Genomic DNA, 21,133 nt, shown 5'->3' with positions numbered 1-21,133 from the left:
AAAAGGGATCCGGAGTATTTTTAATAAGTCCTTGGAATGAACTGGGCTTGCGTGGTGTGTGATGCTCTGAGGCAGGAGCTGATGGTCAGCAGCAGGACCTGCTCCTCCCGGACCACGGCCCGTCCACTGCAGTTGTGCAGCCTGGGATGGGCAAGGCAAGAGGGATGGGCACAGGGAGAACACAGCAGAACCTGTTTGTTCTCTCCATAGGCCAAATGCAAAACCAGCAGGATAAGAATAGCAGCTCCCAGTATCTGCACATCAAAGATCAGTAATGATATCATCCCTTTGGGTCTAGCGAGATTATCAGTGATACTGCACGTCCTTACAGTTAGGAGAAACTGAGGGTGAAGTTCTCTGTTTCTTCAAAGAAATCATGCTTGTCTATAAAAAAGAGTTTCTACTAGCAGGTACCACAATAGAAAATCTAACCTCACATGCAAGGCATTAGCTTTGTTTGCTCTTTCAGCCCAAATTACACAGCTCCAATACAAAACACACTGTTGCTGCCACTTGACTAACTCTAGATGGATGCCATCAGATAGATTTAACCCAACTCAAACCTCTAGTTTTGGTGTCCAGTCCTAATTCTGCTCATTAAAGTCCAGAAGGAAGATGGTCATTCTGCATAGCCTGAGTAGTCTTTGTCTTTTTCTGTATATGGGTACAGGTGCCAAATTATCAGGAGCATGGAAGGTGGTTCTCTGGTGAGAAAGACTTGGATGGCCATGGGGAGGGCACAAAAATGCAACCACAATGGTTTTGGGTTCGTTGTATTGAAGGAAGTTTATGCTTTGCATTTTGGAAGAAGTCAACATAAGGGACAGAATTTTAAGAGCTGTGTGTCTGAGTATTCTTATAGTACCTCAGTGGTCTGGGCCACGTTCCCTGGAAGAGTTTAAAAGCTTTGTTAATTAGTAGTGATTGCCCTTGAAGCTGAGTGAGGAGTGACCTAACCCAAGAGCAGAGTGGACTCACTGTGATGACAAAGACACTACTCACTGCATCAACCATGCAAACATGATTTTTGGGTTTTTTTATAATTATAGGTTCTCTGTTGTTCTTGTCCTCTAATTAAGGATGTCGCACTAATTTTTAAAAAGTGATTGCTACTTGAATTTAGAGCCATAAAATATACAGCACAGATGAATGTCAGTTGACTGAAGCCCACTCTTACCTCATCACTTACCATTGTGAGTGTCCCAGTAGGGTTCTGTGGGAGCTCTCCTACTCCACAGCTGAACACAGCTTTGGCATTACAATCTAATGCAAAATGAAGTGTCACAGTTCAATGGACATCAAGCAACAAATATTTGAGAGAGACGGTAAAAACACAGAACTCATCTGAGCAGCAAAAAAAAAAAAAAAAAAAAAAGGATATTAAGGATGTTTAATATGTTGAAATAGTTAGTGCATAACAATTAGAAATGTGTAAATCAAATACACTGGTCACCTTGATAGACAGATTGCACATCAGCAGTCAGCATTGCTGGCATCTTACCAATTTTGTAATATTTTGTCAAAGCTATGTAACTCTCATAGTTCATCTTTTTTGTTGTTGTTTGTTTATTTTTCTCCCTGCATGGTAAACCTTTTCATTGACCTTGCTTCTTAGAAGAAAAACAGTAACATAGGTAAGGAGAGAAATTCTTTACCATTGGTTTCAGTAGAGCAAGGATTTTAATTGCACCCTCTATTTTTTGGGCTTCTGGTGGGCTTATGTATTTATTTATATGTCTTTATTTATTTGTATGTCTTTATTTATTTATTATGATTCATTCTTTCATATTTTTCTGTGGCATTTCTGAGTGACAGTGGGCGATCCAGGAGTACAGGATCCAACCCACCCCTCACTCTTCCTTCTTAAACAGCAGAATCCTCCTTAAAGCACTCCAGCTCTGAGTAGTTCGTAGTATCCAGGGTCTCCATGCCCCAGCACTCGTGTTTCTACAGGCAGAAAATTAGTGTTCCTTTGTTTGGCATGAGGGGAGCCTGAGGGGGCCCCTGGAGCCGCAGCACTGCTCGTGTAGCAATTCAGCAGCAGGAGCAAGGACTTTCCTAATAGCAGAAAGATCAGACTCTAGGGGTGAGCATCTCTGTCTTTCTGAATTGTGTATTCCGGAGAAAATGCCCCTTTCCTAATCTTGATTTTGAACATCTCCCACACTGGGATCCTGTATTTTCCACTGCATGTGCTTAAGACCTCCGTTATTGCAAGGAAAAATGAGAGTACAAGAGATGAAGGTATTTGAAGTGGATATGCAGCCCTGAGCAAATTTTTTTTTTATTGTATTTTTTAAAAATTATTTGCTTATTCATACATTCACTATTGTTAATTTTAGCCAGCAGAAGGAAACTGGAGTTCTGGAGAAGGAAGGACTAGCTCAGGTGCCCCAGGGCTGTTGAGAGTCCACTGTATGTATAAACATTTAATTTATTTTTAAGATGCAAAGTCCTGAATTTAAATTGCCAGTTGGTATACAATAGTCTCAAGAATTAGACTTTAGATGGCAGTCTAAAGAACGAACACACTGTCCTGGAAAAAGGCCTGAGGTGAGAGCTTAAACAAAAGGGGAAAAGCATGAAGAAAACCAATACGTTGACAAGAAAGCTAGATTGTGTGAGGATGCTTGCAAAAAGAACACATCCAACTTCTATATTTAATTAAATAATATCTAATATAGAAACTGAAATGTAAATGCTTCCTCCTTTGAGCATTTTTTTTCTTTTCCCAGCCACAGAGATTTTGCTCCAACATAAGCTTCATCATTTTCAGTGTATTGTCACTTAATGTTCCCTCACAAGATTTGTGTGGGTGACATTCCAGCACAAACCAGCTCCAAACAGATCTTCTAGCTTGAAAACAGTTTGTTCATATTGTTGAACTTAAACTCTTTCAATAAAGTTAATTCTTGTTTTCCTAATGAATGTCCAGACTCTTAAATACCTTCATTCCAGAGGTGACAAATTGACTCTTCTAGAAGTCATTACACAAAAGAATCACTCCCAGAAATAAACCAAAAAAGTTTCGAGTTGTCTTATCTCCTCCTTTGCCTAGTAATGCTCCAACCCCAAAAAGTTTATCAACTAAAGACCATCTCAAAGTTGTAAGCAGACCTAAAAAGGATTAATAATAAAAACAGAAGTAGTAGTGATAGTAAGAATTAAGACTTAAAGTATGTGTTGAGCCTCCATGTAGTGAGCGCCATCAGATTAGTTGCAACCTCTCTGTTGTGTGACTCCTCCAGTTTCACGGAACTGATTTCAGCCTCTCTGTTCCAAGTTTCTCTCAATGAGTGAAGTGATCTGTCACTGGGTTTTATTAGATTTTTGCTTTTATTTTTTAGAGCAGATGGCTGATTCTTTTTACCTGGAGAGCTGCCACTTTCTTTAGATGCCTTTGGGCTTTATGGTAGTCTAATTTATCTGTTTATTTGAGAAATAAGTAACCTAAATTGCAAATGTGTTATAATTTCACTGACCTCTGAAAAGCTGATAGATTTACTATTTTGTTGAAAAAATAAAAACAACTCCACAAAGAGCAAATAATTTAATCCACTGGAAGCTGGACTGCTAGCCATGAAAAAGCAAGTCCAGGTCTTTATTAGTTCTGGCATCTGTGATCATAGAATCATAACACAGTTTGGGTTGGAAGGGACTTTAAAGCTCATCTAGTTCCCAGCCCCTTGCCCACAGACACGTAACCTTCCATCAGACCAGGTTGCTCAGAGCACAATCCAGTCTGGCCTGGAATAGTTTCATGGCCAGTTGCTGGATATTCTATTTTACCTTTCAGCTTGCAGACATACATCAGAAATAAACTTGCTCTGTGTAGCCATTCACCTGTATTTATGTTTAGGTTTCTTATTTGCCTTTCATCAGCTTGTTTTCCTGAGCTGGAATTACTTCATGCTTGTTTGTACCACATTGTCCTTTTCCTGCAGCTATTTCTGCCCTGCCTGAATGATTCTACTCTGGCTCACTGCAAAGTTGCCAGATACCCCTTGCTTGGACTGGGTTTGTATTGGTGACCCAGGCAGGGGTATTTTCTTGCTAGTCTATAGGCACAGTTTCAGGTTAGCAATAAGTAAGTAAAGCTTACAGAGAAGAACATGGGATTTGTAAAGCCACTTTCATAGCCAGCACTGACTACAGATGATGTTTCTCTTTGAGTACTTGAGCTCTGACCTGCAGCCCATGGAGGGAGAGGTCTTGTGTTTGACCTTGTGAGCCTCCCTCTCTGCTCTTTCCCCACTGATGGGAATAAAGAAAATTTTTCCTCAGTCAAACATGCTTGTGAAAATGTCCTCTGCCTTCTACAGTGCTGTTCAATGAAGTATGAATGATTTTTCTAAATTCTGCTCCTGTGGGTTACCCTTTACTTGAGAGTTGATGCCCTTACAAACCCCAGGTTTTACAAAGAATCCATGGAGGCACTATGACCCTGGTGAAGAATTCACACAAATTGCCTAGGCCTGTCAATAGGAGTGAATCAGTATCTTAATTAATTAGGTATTTATGCTCCCCTAGGCACACTGCTAAAAGGGCATCCTCTAGTAGGGTAGTTGGCACTGAGTTCAAGCTGACTGGTATTTCTTGGTGAAAACAGATCACAGTTTGCCTGTGCGATACAAAGAACTAATGGTGCATTTCAAGTGGGCAAGAAAAATAACTGTATAATCCAGGCCATTTCTTTTCTTTTTTTTTTCTTTTTCTTTTTCTTTTATATTTTTTTAACTGACTAGGGAATCCCCATTTTATCCTTTTTACACAAATTTAGCATTAAAGTTTCTGTTTTCTGTAATCCCCATGGACCTCCTGTCAGCGTGGAATATACATCTATTTCGTTTCTTTTTGATCTTAACACTTGTAAGTAATAAATAATTGATCGCCCAAGGAATTCTGGGAATATATTCAGCCTTAAATTGAGCACTAAACTATTTGCAAATGTGCTTAGGCACTAGCCCAAAAGATACATCAAAAGAATGTCAATGGATATTGGGAAGTGAAGTGCCATCATATGTTGGAATTAGGAAGCATAAAATATAAGTGGAGCGATAACACTGTCAGATCTGCTGCCAGCAGTAATAGAAAAAGGTATGTTTTTATAGAAGGCTATAAACTGTTGTTCAAGCTACACCAGACTTTTACCTCACTCCAGACCCTATTCAGGGAATGCCTTGTTTTTGACTGTTGTCTTAAAACTGGACTTGACAGTGCTCTCATCCCAGAGGTACCTAAAGCTGAGCCTGGACAGCCTGTGAGCTCCATCTGTCAGAAAGACCTGGGCTGCATTTACTGCAGTGTCTGCCCATCTTTGGCACTGCAGACAGGTTTTCTGTGGCAGTCTGATTTCACCATGGCTCCAAGCCCCAGCACAAGCTTGCTCAGTAAAGTGACCAAGTCTGTCCTACTGTGAGTAAACTCTTTGTAGGGTCTGAGCTAACCTCACTACACCTGCTGTGCTTCCAGCAGAGTCATATCCCAATATCTTGATATCTGTGAATAAATTTAGGTTTTGTGTGATGTTGGCCTTGCCACTACTCCTGAAGTTCAAGTCTGCTCTTCATGGAGCACATCCTTTGGGAATCCACTTACAAACAGACAAATGACAAGATGGTAACAACAAGGAAGAGTGAAGATGGATTTATTTACCAAAGGTAAATTGTTCTTGACCACCCTGGTTGCTTTTTATGGTGAAATGACTGGCTAAAAAGATGGGAGAATGGATTTAATACGTTATCTCTTCAGTAAGGCTTCTACAGCATCCTTATCTGGAAGATGAGGAAGTACAGCGTGGATGAAAAGACTTTTAGATCAGTTGAAAACTGACTGGACCATGAGCTTTGAAGAACAGTTATCAACAGCACAAAACTCAGTTTTGTACTTCAAGATTGGTGGTGTTCAATATTTTCCTTGTGAACAGTGAGAATGCAATTTCTAAAAACCTGTGTGTGATGCTAAACTGAGGGAAATGATTAGCACTCTGAACAACAGAGCTTCAGTCCAGAGAGACTGAAAACACCTGTGGATTGGACCTTGAGACACTGAGTAAGGTGTGTGAAGCCTGGTACCTGGAGCAGAATAATCTCATGCAGCAACACAAACTGGAAACTTATTGTGAAGGGTGGAAACTCAGAGCAAATTTGAGGCAAGGGCCACAGTTTTCATCTTGAGAGATTGAAACTGGACATTAGCAAAATTTCTTCAGTAGGAGGAAAGTATAGCACAGCACTGGAATACATTTTTTGGAAGAGTTGTGAAATCTTGGTCCTTGAAGGTTTTCAAGATTCAGGATAAATCCACAGCTGGTTTGAGTTACAGCTGGTGACAGTCTGGCTTTGAGTGGGAGTTTGGCTCAAATGGCCTTCAGCAGCTTATTGCTGTTTCTCTGATTCTGCAATCCTTGTTTCCACACAGCAGCTAGAGGAGTCTCAGGTGAGTTAGCCTGCCTGGGTCTGTGGGGTTGTCCTTGCTTAGACTTTTCTCAGAAATTCCAATCTGTGCAGATTAGACATCTGTGGCCAGAAACTAGACATCGAAGATGGCTTTCCCATTGCTTTTTCAGAGCCTTTTCAGTCTCCTGGTACTGTGGAAAGCTGCATTATCCATGATGGATGTTCCATCAGCCTTGGAGAGTATCTTGTGTAAGGCAACTGGCAGTACCTGCTGTGAGGTTGCACATGTGGAGAGTTGTAGAGAACATCCTGCACCCTGGTGTGTTTGTAGTTCTTCTGTTGTGAGGATGGAAGATGGTCATGGGAGCAACATGGAACTGAATCGGTCAACAGGTTAACAATCAATAGTTCTCCTATCAGAGTAAAGGCTGGCAGAAAACAAAAACTTCTTTGTGGACTCTCTTGGCTGAATAAAAATGGGTTGAATGGATATCTCATCCTCAAAATCTCCAGGCAGGAGTGTTTTGGAAGTTGCTGAGACATCATAGGTTAACAATTCAAGAGTGAAAACTGCCCCAAGAAACATTTTTTCTGATCTTAACATTAAATACACTAAGATATTTGAATGAAAGGAGGCCATAGTTAAAATGAAGGATTTCAAAAATGCTCTTGATAGCTCAGCTCACTGGTGAATTAGAGTACAAGACTTTGCTCTTTGGGTTTTGAAATACTGAAACTCCCCTAGGATGGGAAACCTTTTCCTACTGTTTGTTAAAGAAAATAGCCATCTAATATTCTGTTAGATTAGATGGTTGTCATGGCCCGGGAACATTATCCTGTGTTTTGATTGCCTATGTTCATTGTGTCCTGACACTACTGAAAAAATTCACTTTGGGATAATTTTTAAATGTATTCATTTTGGTCGTGTTTATACCTATTTCAGTGCTCAATTTTCTGCACATGCCCTCACAATAAACTGCTGATAGGAATGTTCACTGAAGCAACAAATTTGTAAGGCAACATTCAAGTTGTTGAATGTCTGCAGAAATATCTGCAGAAATATCTGCAGATAATTGATTCTCAATAAATAATTTGAAATAAATATATAAAAATATATATAAATAACTTTTTTTCATCAACTGCATGTTCTGTGTACTCACATAAGCAGGCCTGATTTTCTGATGATGCATGTTCACAAGAAACTTGCTGAGGAATAGGTTACAAAAGGAGGTTCCTCTTACAGAAATGTTTGAAAAAAAGTTAGAACTGCAATTTGGTAATGGTAGTCTCTGGGGGGAAAAGTGTAACATCTCTTATCAGTTATCACATCTCTGGGGGGATGTGATAACATCCTTTCTCTGCAAATGGGGTTTTCTGACATAGTTTTTCAGCTTATGTAGATCATGAAAACATGTTCAGCTCTTTCACTGCCATAACCTGTGATAATCACTGCAGCAGGGAACAGTGTTCTATTGAAACATTAATCACTTCACTAAACCACACCTGAGTAATTTAAAATTTTCAATGTGCAGGCTAAGGTTGCAATTGCCTGATTGCTTTAAAACAACATAAGCTCAAGCTGCTCCTGGAAGTTGTGAACCCTCTCTGGGCTGCACATTCTTGCTGTCTCATTTGGGCTGTGCTGGTGGTTATGCACTGAACCAGGTCAGCCTTGCAACGCTGCTGGGACCTGATGGAGGTGAGAGGAAGGATGGTACCCCAGTTTTGGTGCTCAATTCCCTGGTGCAGAGATGGCATCATGAAAGCAGAAGTGAGAGAGGCCAGGACATGCTTCTGTATTTAGCTTGAAAAAAGTAACTACAGTTGCAGTGAGACCTCAAAGCACTATTAAATCTCAGAAATAAATTTATCCTTTGTGAGATTTAGTCTCAAAAACAAAGCCTGAAATTCTGAAGCATGCAAAGAAGCATCCAGAAGAAAATACCATGTTGCCATACCACCTGCAGGTGATCCAAAATGGTTTTTGTGACTGACCCAACACAGGGCAGTTTCTACCCTTTCATTTGTGAGGGAACTGCGATAGATCCGTAGGCTAAAACAATTTCTGAATAAATCCTCTGATGGGAGCAGAATTTCAGAATTTCAGAAATCAAGAGTGATTTCACACATAAAAATAGTAGCAACCAGTGTGTTGCAGTGCTTCTCCTAAAGACCTGCATGCTAGCCCTTGCTTGGATTGATTAAACAGATGGTCAACAACAAAGGAGGTGATCTGGGACAACTTGGAAAGTTGGGAAGCAGTAGCAGACTTGTGAGACCTGCACAGTTCATGGCCATGGATTTCTGAGAACCCCTCCATGTCCAACAGGTATTTCAGAAGTTAACTGAATGTTAAAAATTACTACAAGGATCCTATGCAATAAGAGCTTCTGACATCTCACAGCCATCAACAAAGGTCCTGGCTTTCTAAGAGACTTATGTGTGTCTATGCTAATTGGAAAATCTGCTTCTCAGGATGCAGTTGTAGAAGGAGAATGGGACATGGAAACATCTGCAAAATACACTTAAGTGGAATCACTGGTCTGACTGCTACTGAGGATGCTGAGAGCAAAGAATGGGGCTGGTTTGCAACAGAGGGGAAATATGGGGGGGCTGATGTGGTTATGACTCTGAGATCAACACCACAGCTTCTAATTGAACATGACAGTCCCTAATATTGCTGGGATTTTTTTCTGAAATTAAGGACAACAAGGATTAAAGAGTAACACAATTATGGGAGCCCAGAAAAGCTCTTCTTACCCCATAATCTGGGGGCTTCAGCAGACTATTGTGTTTTCCTGCTCTTCTAAAGTGAACCTAATAGTTCCTTCAATAATAAAATAAAATAGCCAGAATCTTTCTCTCTATTCCCTTTTCCCTCTTGCCATTGGCAAAGCCCCAACAGGCCAGAGAGTTCACTAAAGTAATCCTCAACCTCACAAATTAATGTAAAGAGTAGCAATGAGATAAAAAAATAAAGGCATAATTCAGTTGATTTTACTCACTATTACAGCTGTAGGAGCAAGTGTTCTCCATGCTTTCAAGAGGTGAAGTACCTCTGAGAAGTTAAATGAAGCTGCCTTAGGAGCAGAAAGGGAACACAAATAGGTCAGTTTGCTTCCCCTGGAAGCAACTCTGCTCATGTTTTAACACAGACATAAATGAGGGGCCTGGAGAATGAACAGGAAACAGTGCTGATAAGTTTGAGCAATTGTGGAAGTGTCTTTTGGAGGTAGAATTCAGACTTTATCTGTATCTTCAATATTGCCCTCTTGCTCTTGGGATCCTGTCTCAGAAAAAAATCCCACTTCACATCCAAGGGAATCAGAAAAAAAAATATTTAAATAATTAATTATAAGCATCTCTGCTTACATATATGTATCTCTATATTGCTAAATGAACTGTGACACTGCTTTCTTTTTTCATTTTATCACCTTTTGTTTTCAGTCCCTTTTGTCCTTATGGCATGTTGTCTCACTTTTCCTGTGGGATATTTCAGTCCAGGTAGCAGCCACGTGCTCCCCTCCTCACTGGCAGCTCTTTGACTTCTGTCCTTTCCCTTGTTCCCACTTGTTCCTCAGTGGCAGCAGTGACTTGGCACAGAAAACGATGCTTGGAGGGTTACCAGAGCACTGTCTTTGCAGGGGCAGCCAGGTGTTGACCAGGGCAAGAGAAATAAATGCCCATTTTCTTTTTCTCAGGCTCACCCACCCCCTTTCAGTTAAACAGGAGGTGAAGCAGGCCCAGCCAGTGCTTCGATGCCTGCTGACATTCTCCAGCTGTGCATTCCTCATCTGCCTCTGTTCTTTATTTCCCTCCCCACCTCCGTTTTGAAGGATGAAAGTAATGACAATGTGGGATTCTAAATATAACCGAGCCGCTTGCAGGTTCTGTGATTGCGCTGTGGGCTGTGTGAAATCCGAGGCAACAGAACGCCTGCTTACAGAGTTGCTTTAGGTGAGAATCTGTTCAGTGCCCTAAGACAAGGCTGGAGACATACAAAAGCCCAAAGGCCAACACACTGGGGGAGATGTTGACAGTGGTTGCCTGAAACCCTCTGTCTGTTACAGGTAATGTCCTCACTGGAAAATGATGTGTTCAGTGGCAGATCTCTGTTACAGCAAATTAAATAATTGCCAGTACATGAAGAGTCATCAAGTGAAGCATTTCAGGGAGTAAGTACATCCATCCTCACAAGGGCACCCCAGGAGTACTTGATCCCAGTGAGGGAGTTATTTTTTTAGGCTGCAGGCCTCAGAGCTGAAGAAGTCCCTTCTGCTCCCTCACCTCCTCCTACTTCCAGCCACTTCTTCCCACTCTCTTACTCCTCCTTCTGCTACTCTGGCACAAGCATTTGGGCATGTGGTGAAGTGCAAAGGGAGAGCTAATCTGACTTAAAAAACTCTGGCTGAAAAAGAAGAGGTGGGGGGTTATCTAGCTCAGCTCCCTGCTCTGATTGACTTGCAGCAACCTAGGAGGTACAAGGCATAACAATGTAGGAGCAGGGACTCCTTTAGCAGAAAAAGCTGCCCAAAATAATGCTCATCAGGCTATGATAGGATTTCCTTTTTGTGATGACTTCTTCCTGCCACCTGCAAGGAGACAAGACAGCCCTGTGGCAGTTTGCTTGATGAGGACAGGGAGGAAATAACCTGCTCACAAGTGCTGGGTGCCAAACTGGGCATCAAAAGGAAATTTGGAAGAAACTCTCAACTGACAGTCAGGATCTATATTCTATTTTGACATATAGTACAGTTTAAAATAAAAGTTTTTAACTAGTGAAGCTCTTCATGGTTTGAACCTCACTAGCTCCAAAGAGAGGAACTACCATTTGGTTCAAAGCACTGATAAGAGAAACCAGTGGACCATTAGAGAACCCTCTACTGGAAGGGAAATATATCCTTGGTTTATATCAAGGAGTTTTTCATCTGTACTCCAAAACTTAATGGTTTATATAATTTGTAAAATATCTTTCTATTAATTTTCTTGTGATGTTAAATATTATCATTGTGTACACAGATACATTTATGTATATATCTTCTAACCTCCTTTTTTTTTTCAGTCTTACTCACCTCTTGTCCTCTGGAGACAACTGGAGGCTGTAAGAGAGTGTTTTCAGTGAGTCAGTTTGAAAGTGACTCTGGGCATCTGAGGTTGCACAAGTGCTTTTGAAAACACAGCCGAGGACTTGATATACCCAGTAGCTTCAGGCATTAGGTTAAAGTGAAATAATGCTTCAAAACTAATTCCCGGCCATCAGGCAGTGATTCCAAGTGAAGACAGATAGCTCAGAGGCCATGTCAGTGTGCTGGAGGCAATAAGTCTCCTTTTGTTTGTAATGAATCTATGGGATGATGCAGCCTGTGGGCTGAGGAAGAAGCTCCTGGGATAGATGATGAGATGAAGATGTGTCTGAGACCAGGTGCCGGAGTTGGGACTGCCTGGGGGGGTGTCTCTGTCCCTTGCAGATCAAGAATACTGAATACCTTTAGGAAGGTAGGTAATGGTAGGTGGACTCTTAAATGGAAAAATACAAGCAGTCACTGAGTGGGAACCAGATTCCTGCCTTCTGGAGGTGCTCATAATGAAGGAGTCAGATTGATGCTTAGCTTCTCACCTGGCCTATTGAACACTGTCCTCTTTGCAGCTCAGTCTGCCAGCTGTCATAGGAGATACACAGAACTGGGGCAAAGCAGTTTATATTCCAGTGGCTGGAAAATCTTTCTGGAGAAGTGGAAGCTGTGGGAAAGAAGAGTCTGGGTCTTTAACACCCTGGGAGTGTGCTGCAGAGACTGAGCTGTCATCTCCACCCGTGTTCAGCAGTGAACTCCTGTGTAAGGCTCACTTGGATATACTAAGATCATGTTTTATTTTACTTTTTTCCAAGGAGCTTTGCAGAAAGCAAAATTATGAGGCAGCCTTTAAGGGCTCACTATGTTGCTTCTTTTTCAGACCTCAGGCAAGGTTTATTCCAAAGTGATGACAGAAGTTGATATTGATGTATATACATACATACATACATACACACACACGTATATGTATACAATATGTTCCTCTGGGAGTTATTTAGCAATACAATAAGTGGCTAGAATCACTATTTTGAGTTCTCCAAACTGGCTGATTTGCTGGTAACGTAAATGAGGAGGATCTGACCTTCTGGCTATCAAATCAGCAGGTGGTTTTTTTATTTTGGTTGGTTTTTTTTTTTTTTTTTTTTTTTTTTTTTTTTTTTTTTTTTTTAGCTTAATCGTATTAGAGAAGTCAATCTAGAACAAGCTCCTTGTATTTCTCTTTCTTCAAATCCCAGCAGAAATGCCAGTGTCTGAGCTGTGGTGCACAGAGATGACCCATGACATTGTCATTACAAAGTAAGTAAGGATTCACAAAGTGATGATGCAGTCATGCAGTGACTGTGTCCCTGCAGTATGCCTGGCAGACTGTGACTGCTGGATAATCTTTATTGCCTTATTCTGTGGAACTCTCAGCTTCTGAATTACATTAGAATCTCATATTTCATCTACAAAACTGTGAAGCAGATACATTTTTCAAACAGTATGAACATTTTTCTTTCCTATTTTCTTCAGGCCAATTCCATACCTTTCCTGAGGGAGCCAGAGTACCTGGCTAAGTGGAAAAGTAATAGTGCATCTGCAATGAATAGATAAGATAAAAACTTGCTCTATTGTAAAGGGTGCAGCTGCTTGATTGCATCTGCTTATTTTGTCAGTGTGTGATTCCCACTTGCCTCTTGTCAGGCTTTAAGATTATTAGTACTGAATCTTCACCTCACTGCTTGCATCTGCTGATAGTGTTTCTTACTTTGAACCTCATGGTGTGATAGCCTGAGCTGCTGTAATGAAAGATTTTTATGCAAAGACTCCCCACAAACAACAAAACAAAACCAGCTGAGGAAAGGCATGGCACCCACACAAGTCCCAGAGAAGTACTTCTTCCTTAGCTGCTCTAAAGAGTTGCTACAAGCCTTTCTCAGAGTGGGAGTATAGGCAAGAGGAAATCTGATATGCAAGGATTTATGGCATAGTGGTCATGCATGTCTGCCTCAGCTGGGGGTCTGCTTGTAGTGTGGGTAAGTACATTTAATTTAACTTTGATCTGCTTTGCTGGGGCAACAAGCAGGGAGAAGAGATCAATGAAAAAGCGCCACCCACTCGGTTAATCACCCCCAGCCCACTCCGCGCGGCCGCGCCGTCACGGCTGCCCGTAGCTGAGATACAAAGATTAGAAATGGTTTGCATATGTTTACAGGTGCTGCAATTGTATTTTTATTTCCAGTTGCAGAACAGACCTGTTGCACTACGGTGTACGTGAAGGTGGTGTGTGAAACCAGGTGTCCACAGAGTTGAAAGTTCTTGTTTTCGCAAACGCCGATGCCACGATACAGGAGACTCAGGGTTGCTTCTGTACAGCAGTAGTATCAAAACATTTTATTATTTGTTAGCAAAATTCTTTGTTTGTGGAAAAAGCCTAGTTTGTCTGCTAGTTGATAAATATTTCAGTGCCCCAAAACAAATGGAGCTGGATGCAGGGAGGTATGAGTGGAGATAGAGGAGCTGAGGGGGAAGCAGCAGCAAAATGTATTTGAGAAAATTATTTGTCCATATCGGAGAAGATTAAAATACTGCTTTGGGAAGATGGGTTTCCCTTGATATATAATGTGGGGAAATAATAAGTTTTGGAAGTGACTGAGTTTATATAACTTCAAAATGCTGAGGTTTGCATAAACCTTTACAGTGCTTGAGGTAAAGAAGGAAAAAAAGGTGTAAATCAATGGACAATTACCACAGGTCTGAGCACTTTCCAGTGAATGACAGCTGTTGGATGTTGGACCTGTGAACTTAGAGTCAAAACAACACCTCACACTCAGCATTTTTACTGCTAAATGGATGCATACTTGCAGTGAGTTAGGTCCAACTAGAGATTCTGGGGAATTTTAATATGTATGTGCCAAATAAAGATGTATTTGCTTGGGTTAGCAGCAAGGTCTAGCTCCAGTGTTTGAGAAGATTTTTGTGGCAAGGCCTTGGAGAATGAAGCAGCCTATTTCACTGTTGACAGAAGGAATATCCCAGGATTTTCATGTAACTGAAGAAAATTAGCCCTTGGCCTCTGTGGAAGGCTGAGTTTCCACCTCCAATTACTGTGTGCCAGTACCAGCCTCAGAGCCCTTCTGGTGTGTGACTTGTTGCAACCTGAAAAATTCACAAGTTGTTCCTCAAAAGCCTTTTTTAAAAATAGTTCTGCTGCTTAGGAAAGTTACACACAGACTCAGAGAGATAGTTGGTCTAAATAGCAGGGGTTTAGGAGATGAGGAATAGCATCTTGCTTTTAATGGTGCTTCAGACCAGCTCGTGCCCTGCAGTAAAGCTTGGTCAGACCCCATTTTTTGCCTCTGGGGCTGATCCTGTCAAATGCAGTTTGGATGTCTGTGATTTTTGAACAGCTGTATTCAGCTACAATAAATGTTTTCTTAAAGCCTGATTAGATCAAAATGATGTTTGTGTTGTGTTGACAGTGCTGCCGTGACTTCGAGAACCAAAGACTTCATCACAGAGGCTTCACTCTATCTCTGGCTTGGCTGATTAACAAATGTGTTTAGTAACTGGAAAAATATGTTGTTGCTTTGTTGACATGTCTACTCATTTGATGTATTTTAAAAGAAAACAAACAACAAACTGCTTGTCCAAACGAGTCTACTGACATGTCTGTGGAGGTAGGCTGGGCTGGAGGATGTCGAGATCGTCTCATCAGATTATTGTGATCTCTTGTTTGCTTCATGGTCTGTATGAAGAAATCACTTCTCCTTTACCATCAGGTTTTCTGGGCCTCAGAGCAGGTTTCATATGGCATTGTTGTGACAAACACATCTATGCTTTATGAACAGCATGTCATGAGAAACTTAGCAAACCACAAAACTCGAGCAGGTTTGATTCTGATAAAAACTACATTGCATAAAAGTTATCTGAATGGTATTTTAATGACTCAGCCAGGAATAGGAGAAAATATTCCATTCAGTGCACGAGAGACAAGATGTGCAGCTGTCAATCTAGAGTAATAGAGGCTCAATTCAGTTTACAGGTGATTTTATTTAAGGATGGAACCATTGGACAGGAGGTTCAGCACACACATACGGGTGATGCACTTTTCAGAGCAGTGTGGTTCTATATCGTGTGGAGCTGGGTTATTGTTTGCATGCTGCAGGACCCCTGCATGAACTTAAATCTCTCTCTGTCTTGGTGATTTTTATTTGGGAGATCATACATGCTCCAACAGTGACAAATTCATCACTGTGTTGCTGCATTCTGTGCCTTTTTGCTGGGTATCTGTGGCTGTTTCAGGCAAAAAAAGCAAATAGTCCTTTAAACAGTGGCACCTGGAAGTTGCCTCTGCCATGTTAATTTGTTGTTGTCTAATAAGAGCTGTGCTGATGCTGCAGTCTCTCTGAGAGGGCAATATTTGGCCTTTCCCTCAGCAATTTTATTTGCACAACTCCTGAAGGTCTTTCAGACCTCTACCCTTGACTCAAGTTTGGTTGAAATTGCCCAGAGAGTTTGTTGGAGGGAGGGAAGAATCTATCAGATAATATCAACTTTTTTTCCTAAGAATATCAAACTGAAAAACCAAAGGAGGAATTTGAAAGTGAACACTACAATGAATATAAAAAGTTGACAAATACAACTGACTCTGTTCAATATGGGCAGACTTATTTTTTCTTCCTTAAATTTACAATTCATTAGTGTATTGCTGGGATTGTTAAGCAAGATGAATGGAGTAGTTCAGACCTTCCCCAGGTACTGGCTAGACCTTCTGTTGTTTGCCAGAATTCTTCAGAAGTGCAGGTGCAAAATCCCCTGATGTAAAAATATGGCTTCTGGTGTACTCTTTTTAAAATTAGAGCTGCAATTTTTTGCAAATTTCATGGTGCAACTTCACAAAGTACACAGGACTGAGTGTATGGAACAAAATTGGGTGTTCTGTTTTAAAAGCATGTGACACAGTTATGTCATTATATATACATATACACCTCAATATGCAGACTTAGACTGTACAGCAGTCAATAATCAGATTTTGAGTAGATGGGCACATTAATATAGGTGAAAGTGATTATGAGTTTACTGCAAGTCTACCAGTTTTGCTCACATTTGTGGAACTGCTGCTTTAATTATTTATAAATGTTCTATATCATAATATTTCTCTTTGAATATGAGAACTATCAAAACATAAGTGTATTATTTACATAGGTGTGAGAGCTGCTGCAGCTGATATTCTTAGCTAAAACTGGGTCCCAAGTGCTGGACTGGCTTCAAATTACTGAAGGTTCCTTGCAAAGGGCAAAGGGGCAATTTCTCAGCTGGGGTAAGATGAAGTTGTGAGAATTCAATTTTAAAGGCAAAGAATCAGAGTGGTTTAAAATAAGCTTTGCATAGCCTCTACCTCAAAGGCACTTTCTAAGGCATTCAGCTACCATGGTGATGAATGTAGTATAAATAGAAAATAGATTAGATAGAATCCAAAACGTTTCTGAGTAGATCTAAATTAACAGTGGCCATTCAGGAAAGGGAGGGAGGAAGTCGCTGTGCAAAATTTAAGAAAATACACGCCAATAGTAAATCTAGAGTGGCTTATAGAAAGAGGAAGGTAGGAAGCAGTTGATTATATCATGGCTGGTAGTACAATATCAGCAGGAGTTTTGGATTCTGATTCTGTTCAATCCTAGCACAGAAAAAGCAGACACAGGAGATGTTTTAGAAACCTGAGAAGCAGTGAAAAATTTTTAGTTAGGAAACAAAAACTTCTTTTGAACAGACAGGTGCCAATAATGGCAATATTCCCTCATGGATCTATGAAGCACACAAGGGACCCACAACAGTGGGCACAACTAGGAAAGACACTCAGTAATAAGACACTTATTCTACAAAATACATCTCTGTCCCCTGTCAACCAAACTGTCTTTAACTTGTCTTGTATCATAAGACCCTGATATAATTTAAAGACAGCAAGTACTTTTTTAGACTCTTTGCATAAACAGCTTGTAGTTGTTTGCCACAGTACATTAAGGTCTGTTTGGCAGGAATTAAAGGCCTCAATTTGCAGACTTCTTTAAAGGACATATAAATTCAGGGACATGGATGGTTCTGTTGTTTTCAGCGGGAGTACCTATGTACTTTAAATTGCAGATGGACTGAAGTACCCTGCTGAAGAATGGTCCTAGAAACATCTGTACATAGGTGCAATAAGCTAATGTGTGCTTTACAGATACATCTTTGTTTGAATAGTTCACACTGTGTTACTGCTCTTTTTGAGGGGGTTTGCAGCCAAGGGAAGGTTTAGCTTCTCCCTCTATTTACTTTCTAGGGATTGAGTAACACGCTGTGATGGCTGGTGTGTGAATATCATTACTTGGTGACCTTTCCTAAGTGATTGTACGATGACAACTGCCTAACAGCTGCTCTTAAACCAGCCTCAAGTTTACAGTGATCAGGGATTAAAGACCTGTTTTTTGTGCTGCTGCTTTCTGAGCTTCTGAAGTGAGTCTTTTTTGTTGTCATCGCTTCTGATAGTTAGAAAACAAGGCAGGAATTCAATCATGTATTTGTGATTGAGATGTCTGCACTGGTTTCAGCTGGTACGATGAACAAAATCAGAGAGATAGTTTATCTAACTCAAAAGTAATTCACTGAATATGATATGACAGCAGTTCTCCACATCAAAAATCAAAGTTTAAAGAAAGAATGCTGACTGGACATGAATCTAAAGATTGAAATTTTATATTTGAAAATAATTTAAAAAATACGCCAAAACATATTATTTTTGATGAAGCATGATAGCTGGACAGCATAAAAACTTCAGGAGACAAGTGATATTGCTTCCTCATCCTCATGTTACACAATTCAAGATATTGATGACCTCTGTGAGGAGGTAGAAGTGCAGGAGAATGTTCTCAGGGCCTCTATGAAACTGTCCACTAAATATGAAGATGTACACCCTGCCAACTAATCCTTTCAACTAGAATTTACCATGAACATGTGGCCTGCAGGCAGGTTGTTTGGGCAATGTGAAGACCCACAGTGCCAGCAGCACAGTCCTTCAGCAGATCTTAGGTGTTATCAGTACCAGTGAGACAGCAGCGTGCTTTTACAGAGCAGCTCAGCAAGGAGGAAAAGCTGACTGAAGCTGATCTCAAGCAGGGGAGAGGTTATGTAAACAAAGAAAACCTTTTTTGTAGGCTCATTTCTTTGAGGGTATGCAAACACTATTGGTTAACCTGCTAATTCATTTGGTGATGGCCCTGGACTCTGAGCTGCTACTAATCTTGTGCATCTGTTTTGTTTGAGAACCCCTGTCTCCTCCTGGCAGATTACAGATGTGACCAAAGCTGGGTTTCCATTACCCCTTCCCTGAAACAGCAACACGATATAGCTGGGTATGGCGCTATTACCTTTGGAGATGCAGGATCTAGAGCACAACATGCAGTTCATCTTAACACAAAGCATTACAAGCACCTCCCTCTCACATACTGGCTTCTCGTAGCTAAGTGCAGATGTGCATTTTCAAAGTTATCCGAGTTTCTTGGGACCTGCTCTGTTAGCGCTGAATAAATTCTAATGGGAGTAAAGGATTATCAAAGCTACCCCACCTTCTACTCCCTTAGATTACTTTCTTTGTTGTAAACATACAGTAACATCAACACTTGAAGATAAAACCCCTAAAATAAAAAGTAAACCCCCAACCCTCTACTGCCTACACAGTTCTGCCTTTGAGCCTGAAATGAAAGAGTGGCAGATATTTAGCCACTTCACTGAACACATTCCTGGAGGGCATTTGGATGCTGTGGTGAAAAGGGGTGTAGACAAACCAACATAAGACAACAAAGCTTAAATTATGTAACTCGTGGCAGGCACTACAGACATCCAAATTGAGACCTCCTTGGGTGTCCATTTCCCTTCCAGCACAGCTTAAAATCAGCAACTGTGGTGACCTATAGGGTGTTGAGAGCAGAAGGAGATAATGATGCCTGTGGACTTAAAGCATGAAATGACAATTACAAGGGCTGTGTTCCAAGGGAGAGCCCAGGGTATCCTCCAAACGCCGCATGATGATGGATGGATTTGGAAGAATTTACCGTTCCCTATACCTTAGATCAGGTATCTCCTTCTTCCTTTTCTAGCTGAGAAACTAGTTATTGTTATTGCCATTTAAGTAATCATTACATACTGAGTTTCTAATATAGCACAAGGATGAATGAATGTTTTAATATTTCCCATGGCTCCAAGACCATCAGCTGGCATATGTCATCACAGTTTCATGGCACAATTTGTGTTCCAGGTGCTCCATGGACTTGTGTCTATGTTATTTAAACTACAGACAGATGTCATCCTCTGCAACAGCTTAAGATGTTACTATGTCTTACCCCTCCCCTCACTTCTGCTAACAAAGCAACTTGTTTGAGTGCTCCCTAACCCACTTCAGGCACAATCAACACAGTTAGTGTATGGCTCCTATTTAAATTGTTTGAACTCAGCTAATTCTGCTTCAAGTGGGTTAGGGAGACAAACAGCTGGGAGAGCTACCCGGGTAGTAATCAATGCCCAAGGGACTCTATAAACAGCTTGAAAAGAGAACAGCAGGGCACAAATGTTTCAAACCTCTGCAGCTGTTTGCAAATTGAATGTCTACAGAGAACCTGTAAGCTGCACGTGAGCTATTGTAATACTCGTTTTCAGATGAGGTGTTCTCTCTCCTCAGCTGTAACAGCTAGCAGCTTCTTAGAAAAATAAAATGAAATGAAAGTTGAGAATTATAAGAAAGTTTATGGTGATGTGCCCATATAGCATACAAGCAGATATTCTCTGAGCCCAGTGCAGCATATTGTGCAACAGCATGGGAGAGGGGAAATTTTGGCCAGGAAAGTCAAAGCATATTCTTTCTTTTATCTGTTGGATGCTAAAGCAGTGCCTTCCATGTGCTGTTTGATTTCACTGGCCAGACGAGGGGGGGCAGACAATTTCCATCACGCTCCAATCCCCAGCTCTGGAGGTACTTATTAGAGTCTGAACATTCGCTGTTTCGACGCACTGATAAGGGAGCCCATCCAACAAGCAAATTGGGCTCCCTTCCATCATGCTCTGTATCTTCCAAAATCTCCAAGGGGAACAGAGCGAACAAATATGTTGAGCGAGTGTGCTCAGTTTGTGGCAAATGGCAGAACAACCCCCTCAGGACATATGCACAGTCTATAGCCACCGCACCAACACTGGCTATGAGGACCAGAGCATGCATCTCATTAATTTTCTGACAGGCCTTCAGTCAGCACAAGCTGCTGGTAAAGCAACAAGGAGCTGGGGATAGGAAACTGCCCCCTCATGGGAAACACGCTTGCTCTGTAGTTCATGCTCAGACCAAGGCATCTGGAGGAGCTATTTCTGGCATCACCACGCACTCGCAGTGTGACCAGGGCTGAGTCACACATCATTATCCCGTATGCAAATTAGATGTCAACAACTTTGCAGGTGATGTTTGTTGCAGCCTTTTTTTTTTTTTTTTTTTCTTTTTTGTTTGAAGTGCTCAAGTGTACCAGTACATGGTATTCTGGGCTGACCTGGAGGATCTGTGGGCTGTAGCGCAGCCACCTGCACCCAAAAAACCAGTGTTTTGTGTTTTCACAAGTGATTGCTTCGATGTTGGTGTTTTTTCCGGGGGCAAACCCCACCTTCACT

This window comes from Prinia subflava, chromosome 1 (assembly GCF_021018805.1).
Source record: "Prinia subflava isolate CZ2003 ecotype Zambia chromosome 1, Cam_Psub_1.2, whole genome shotgun sequence".
NCBI classification, from domain to species: Eukaryota; Metazoa; Chordata; class Aves; order Passeriformes; family Cisticolidae; genus Prinia; species Prinia subflava.
The sequence above is the reverse complement of the archived record's forward strand: the minus strand, read 5'-3'. Positions refer to the sequence as shown.